Source organism: Tupaia chinensis, unplaced genomic scaffold (assembly GCF_000334495.1).
Source record: "Tupaia chinensis unplaced genomic scaffold, TupChi_1.0 Scaffold000037_18, whole genome shotgun sequence".
Taxonomy (NCBI): Eukaryota; Metazoa; Chordata; class Mammalia; order Scandentia; family Tupaiidae; genus Tupaia; species Tupaia belangeri.
Genome location: NW_006159476.1, coordinates 1,284,375 through 1,291,806, shown reverse-complemented (window position 1 = coordinate 1,291,806; position 7,432 = coordinate 1,284,375).

Below are 7,432 nucleotides of genomic sequence, written 5' to 3'. Positions count from 1 at the left end.
GATAATCCCCAAAATAGACAAGTGGTATTACATCAGACTAAGAAGTTTCTGCATGGCTGAAGACACAATAATTAGTGTAAATCGACAGCCCTTAGAATGGGAAAATATTTTTGTAAATTATGCACCAGATAAGAGACTGATGACCAGAATACACAAAGAACTAAAGAAGCTGTTTGGAGAAAAGATGATCAACCCTATTAAAAGATGGAAGAAGGCGTTGAAAAAAACACTCTCTAAAGATGACTTACGAATAGCCAAAAGGCATGTGAGAAAATACTCAGCATCCCTCATTATAAGGGAAAGGCAGATCAAAACAACAATGAGGTACCACCTAACCCTAGTCAGAATGTCTAAGATTAAGAAAACAAAAAATGATGAGTGTTGGCCGGGGTGTGGTGAAAGGGGAACTCTTTTACATTGCTGGTACTGTTTTTTATCATTACATTACCATTCACTATAATGTTAGCTATATGTTTTTCATATGTGACCTTTGTTGTGTTGAGAAATGATCCTTCTATGCTCATTTTTCTAAGAGTCTTAATCATCAAGGGATGTTGTATTTTGTTGAATGATTTTTCCGGATCTATTGAAATGATCATATGGTTTTTATCTTTCTTTCTGTTAATATAGTGTATTATGTTTATGGTTTTGTGTATGTTAAACCACCCCTGCCTCCTTGGAATAAAGCCTACTTGGTTGTGATGAATAATCTTTTTTGTATGTTGTTGGATATGATTTGCAATATCTTGTTGAGAATTTTTGCATCTATATTTATCAGAGATATTGGTTTGTAGTTTTCCTTTTTTATCATGTCTTTATCTGTTTTGGGAATAAGGATGATGGAGGCCTCATAAAATGAATATGGGAAGTTTTCTTTTGTTTCTTTAGAAATAATTTGCATAGAGTTAGAGTTAACTCTTCTTCCTTGTCTCTTACAGTTTCTGTGTTAAAACCTGAAATCAGTATTGTGACTCCAGCCCTTTATCGATTTCCGTTTGCATGAAATACCTTTATCTAACCCTTCACTTTTAGTCTGTGTATGTTTTTACCGATAGGTGTGTTTCTTGCATGCAGCAGATTGAGGGGTTATCCATTTAGCTAGTCTGTATCTCTTTTTTAAGAATTATTTTACTTTATTTGTTTATTTAAATTTGACCAGAGAGGGTGTGGGTGAGAGAGAGAGAGAGAGAGAGAAAGCCGCCAGGTCTGGGACTCAAACTGTGATCAGCCATTCAGCCATGTGGGAGTCTAGTACCCTTAAATACCACATCACCTGCTGACCCAACCAGTCTGTATCTCTTGATTAGAGAATTTAATCCATTAACATTTAATGTTATTATTGATATTCCCAGACATGTTCCTTTCATTAAGTGAGCCATTTCTTGGTTGTTTTTTGTTCTCCTATCTGTCTGTCTGACTTTAGTTTTCCTGGGGGTAGCACTCACTTCAGAACTTTTTAAAGAGCTGGTCTGGAGTTGTTAAATTGTTTCAGGTTTTGTTTATCTGAGAATATTTTTATTTTTTCTTCCCATATGAAGGATAATTTTACTGGATATAGTAATTCTGGTTGAAATTGTTTTTCATTTAACACTTTGAATATATTTCCCCATTCTTTCCTAGCTTGCATTGTTTCCAACTAGAGGTCCAATTTTTTTTAAGCGTGGTTTTTGCTATAGGGCACGTGCGATGGCCAGAAAGACACAGAAAGACAGACAAAAAGTGAAAAATCACACAGTCTATGGGGCGATCCCTTCTCCTTCATGCTCCTCTCGGGATTTTGTGCATGCACACACAAGTCCTGCTGTGTCTGGGACTTGAACCGCGGTTAACTACGTAGTATCTATCAATGTAACTATTATGTCATCTGCTGGTCCCCAGAGGTCCAGTGTTAATCTGATGGGATAACATTTGTAAGTAACTTGACATTTCTCTCTTGTCAATTTTAGTATCTTGTCTTTGTCTTTGTGGTTTTAGCCAATCTGGCTATGATATACCTCGGAGAAGATCTTCTTGGGTTGATTCTATTTGGGGTCCTCTGTACTTCTTGGGTTTGGATATTTGAATACCTCTCTAGGTTTGGAAAGTTTTCTTCCAGTATTTCATAGAATAGATTATCAATGCCCTTATTATTTTCTTCACCTTCTGGGACACCAATTATTCGAATATTTGGTCTCTGATGATATCTAGTATTTCTCATATATTGCCCTTATTCTTTTTGGTTATTTTCTCAGTCTTTTCAATAATTTTTTCTAGGTCAGAGGCTTTTTCTCCTACATTAAAGATTCATTCTTCTGCATGATCTAATCTGCTTTTAATACTTTTGAGGGAGGTTTTAATATCCTGTATTACAGTCTTCATCTCTAATAATTCTGTTTATTCTTTTTTCTGCTGTCTTCTTTCAAATCATGAAAGGACTTCCTCATCTGAAGCTCATTTTCTCTTGCATTTCATTTAGTTTTGTCACTATAAAGATTCTGAATTGTTTATCTGACATTTCCATGATTTCCCTTGTGTTGACTGTAGATCATAAGGAATTGATGTTTTCCCATGGGACCAGCAGTTAGCGTAATGGCTATGTCGCTGGACTCCCATGTAGTTGACTGCGGTTCACATCCCGGACCCGGTGGCTTAAAACTCACACCGTGGGCATGTGCGTGTGTGCCCGCCCAAGATCCTGAGAGGAGAATGGAGGAGAAGGGATTGCGGTGAGGCCATCCCCCCCAGGGGGGGGGGCTGATTTCTTGCTTTCTGTCTCTCTGTCTGTCTCTGTCTGGTGAGTGCACGTGCCCTATCGCAAAAAAAGGAATTGATGTTTTTCCCTTGGGGGAGAGATATTTTCTTAGCTGCTCATATATTTTGTGCCTTTGTGATGGTTTCTAGTCATCTGGTGATTTACACATTTCTTCCTAAATTCTTTGAATTAATTCTGAGTGTTCAGAGGCATGCGGGAGTAGGTGATTGGTGATCTCTCTGCTCTTCTATATTCCTGATGCTTACCAGCAACCTGCATTTATGTCACTGGACTTGGATGATTCAAAGTTCTCCCATTTTCTAGAGAATAGGTGTGCCTGGGACTAAGCTGCTGAGCGTTAACAGAGGAAGACAGAATGCACCGCACGCTTCAGGAAACAATGAATTTGTAGAATTCAGAGGTGTGTGGCAGGGGTTGAGCCACAGGTCTCTTTGCAGCTCAGTCTCCCTGCCGCTTAGTGGAGTCAGGCTTTTTGCTGGAACGATGTCCCAATGGCATGGGGAGGGGGCAGTGTCTTCTCCAAGTCCCATGAACACATCTGAGAGTTCAAAGGTGAGTGGGGAGGGATTGAGCCATGGGTCTCTGCAGCACAGCCTTCCAGCTGCAAAAGGCAAGGCCCATGGCTGGATCAGATGTCCTGATGGTGCAGGTTGCGGGGGGTGGGGGGGTAATCTTTTATTAACAAAGATTTTTAATTTTGATGAGTGCATTTAATTTGTTTTTGTTTTTGTTTTCTTCTTGTACTTTTGGTGTCACCTAAGAATCCATTATTAGGGCCAACAGGTGACGTGGTGGTTAAGGTGGGTGCATTCTCACATAGCCTACTGGAGTTTGAGTTCCAGACTGGGTGGTTGAAAATCAGGCCAGGTGCGTGCATGTATATGCCCAAAATCCCAAGAGGAGAAGGGATTGCAGTGTGACCATTCCCCCTGAAGGGTGATTTCTTAGTTTCCCTCTCTATCTCTCTTCTCTCTGATGTGCCCTTTGACAAAACCTTAAAAAAAAAAAAAAAAAAGAATCCATTGCCAAAGCCACATAATGAAAGTTTACTTACGGAACCAGCAGATGGTATGGTGGTTAAGGTGCTGGACTCCCACAAGGTTGACAACCAGCAGATGGTATGGTGGTTAAGGTGCTGGACTCCCACAAGGTTGACTGTGGTCAAGTCCTGGACCTTGTGGTTTGAAAATCACTCTGGGCATGGGTGCATATGTTCCCAAAATCCTAAGAGGAGGATGGAGGAGATTGGATTGTGATGTGACCATCTCCCCAGGGGATGATTCTCATTTTCCCTTTTATTGTTTGTCTTCTCTCAGGGGAAGTATACTCACCCTATGGCAAAAACCTTTAAAAAAAAAAAAAAGGAAGTAAAGTTTACATGCATGCTTTCTAGTAAGAGTTTTATCGTTTTAGATCTTATATTTAGGTCAGTGCATGTCCAGTTAATTTTTGTATGTGGTATGAGTATATGGTATATTTGTGAGGTAGCTATTCAACTCCATTGTTTTGCATATGAATATCCAGTTGTCTTAGCACCATTTGTTCAAAAGACTAGTTTTTCAGCATGAAATGATCTTGGTGCCATTGTTGCAGATCAGTTGACTATAGATGTTTGGATTTATTATTTGACTTTGAATTCTATCTCTTTGGTATCTATCTATCTATTCTTATACTACATTGTTTTGATTCCTGTAGAGCTTTATATAGTTAAGTTCTGAAATTAGAAAATGTGAGTTCTTTAACTATTTTTCTCAATTTTATTTTGGCTATTTGGAACCCCTTACAATTGCGTATAAATTTGAGGATTGCCATTTCTTTTTATTTTATTTATTTATTTTTTAAAGGCTGGAATTTTGAAAGGGATTGCATTGGGATCCATGGATTGGTTCAGATAGTATTGCCATCTTAACAATATTCAATCTTTCAGTCCGTGAACATAGGATGTTTTTGTTCTTATTCAGATCTTCAATTTCTTTCAGCAATGTTATGTAGTATACAAGACTTTTATTTCCTTGGTTAAGTTTATTCTTAAGTGTTTTAATTTTTTTCAGAGCCTATTGTTAATAGAATTGTTTTCCTGATTTTCTTTTTGGATTGTTCATTGCTAGTATATAGAGGCACAATTGACTTTTGCGTATTGACTTTGCTGAATTTATTAACTCTAGTAATTCTCCTTCCACTCCCCCCCTTACAGGGCGCGTGTACTTGCCAGAGAGAGATAGATAGTGGGAGAGAAAGTGAGAAATCACCCCCAAGGGGGATGGCCATGCTGCATTCCCTTTTTCTCCATTCTCCTCTTGGGATTTTTGGGCACATGCAAATATGTGCCTGGCATGATCGTCAAGTGACCAGGTCTAGGACTTGAACCACAGTCAGCTATGTAGAAATTCAGAACTTTAACCATCATGCCACCTGCTGGCTCCAGCTCACTCTAGTAATTCTTTTTTTTAAAAAAATTATTATTTTATTTTAACTTTATATATTTATGTATTTTAATTTGACTAGGGAGGAGTGTGAGAAAGCAAGCCGCCAGGTCTGGGACTTGAATCGCGTTTGGCCACATGGGAGTCCTGCTCCCTTAACTACCATGCCACCTGCCGACCCCCAGCTCTAGTAATTCTTTTGTGGATTTTTTTTTTATTTCAATTTATTTATTTGCATTCATTCACTATACATCGTTACAGCATACAAAATGAGATTTTCCATCCAGAGTACACTGTATATTGTCTCAATCAAGCACATCAACAAACATGTTATTGTCAGCAAATGATCTTCCATTTCTTGTTTTCTGTATGTTTTGCTTTTTTCCCCCCATCCTTGGTTCCCTATCTCTTACCCTCTGCCACCTCCCACTCTCCTCCCACACTGTCTCTGGTATCTATGTTTGCTTTCTATACCGTTTTCCCCCCACATTTTATTGAATCACCAAAGACCCTAATCAATCCAAATACCCTCATAGCAAACACACATTTCCATGAACACAAGTCTAACTTTACGCATCCTATAAAGTAGCACCTAGCTGGGGCTACATGTCCTACTGCAGTCATTGAATAGATACATTTTTTTTTCCTGAAACTTTTTTTTTTTGTAACTATTTTGTGGATTTTTTGTGATTTTCTATGTATAGGATCATGTTACATGCAGATAGAGGTAATTTACCTCTTTTCCATTTGGATGCTGTTTTCAGTGTTGAATAGCAGTTAGCAGTGTTAAAATAGGCACCTTTGTCATGTTCCTGGTCTTAGAGAGAATGCTTTCAGTATTTCACCATTGAGCCTGATGTAGCTATGGGCTTTTCAGAAATAGCTTTTATCACGTGGAGAAAGATCTCTTCTATTTCTAGTTTGTTGACTACTTTTTATCCTGAACGTATGTTGGATTTTTTTCAAACACTGTGTTTGCATTGAGGTGATCAGATAGTTCTGGTGTTTGTTCCATTAATGTGGTGCATTGCATTGATTGATTTTCATATGTTGAACCACCCTTGCATTCCTAAGATAAATTTTATTCAGCCATGGTGTATAATTCTTTTAACATGTTGAATTTGGAGTTTTGCTAGTTCTTCAACCTTATGTAATTGTAATAATTTAATACTATATTTGGAAAGATTTAATGAGTTAAAAACCTGTAAGATACTCAAATTAGTGCCTGGCACAGCGTACATTGCATATACTATAGTGTCATCCTGTTCATTATCAATTAATGAGTAGCTCCATTAGAGGAAGAAAAGACTCAGAGAAGTGAAGTGATGTATTAGAGGGCCACACAGTGAACACAGAACAGAGTTCTTGCCATCTACATGCCAATTGAGGACCTGTGGCACTCTTTGCACAGTGGGCTGATGATAAGACCATTTACTGAGTGCCTGTGGTTTGTTGGACCCTAAGCTGGGTGTGTCATGGTTGCTATCTCATTTTTTCAACATCTTTATTGAAGTAAATTGTATATAACATCTTATTCAGCCATTTAAAATGTACAGTTCAGTGACTTTTAGTGTATTCAGAGTTGTATGACCTTCAACACAATCAATTTTAGGACATTTTTACTATCAAAAAGAACCCTGTGGCATAATGGCTTTGTCGCTGGACTCCATGTAGTTGATCGTGGTTCAGGTCCCGGACCTGGTGACTTAAATTCACGCCGGGCACATGTGTGTACGTGCCCAAGATCCCAAGAGGACAATGGAAGAGAAGGGATTATGGCACGGCCATCCCCCATGGGAGGTGATTTCTCGCTTTCTGTTTCTCTGTCTCTCTCTGTTTGGCAAGTGCACGTGCACGTGCCCAATAGCAAAAATCTCTCTAAAAAAAAAAAAAAAAGAACCCCGTGGGACCAGCAGGTGACACGAAAGTGGGACCTACATGCCAACTCCATGGTTCAAATCCTAGACCCAGTGGCTTGAAAATCATGTTGGAGCGCACACACGTGTGTGTGTGTGTGTGTGTGTGTGTGTGTCCAATATCCTGAGAGGAGAATGGAGGAGAAAGGATTGCAGCATGGCTATTTCCCCTGGAGGGTAATTTCTCACTTTCCTTCTCTCTTTCTCTCTCTGTTTCTCTACTGTGAGCACATGCACCCTATAGCAAAAACTATAGAGGAAAAAAGAAATTATGCTTCTGTTGGCATCTTCTTTTTTTTTTTTTTTTTTTGAAGAGGTTTTTGCTATAGGGCGCGTGCGCT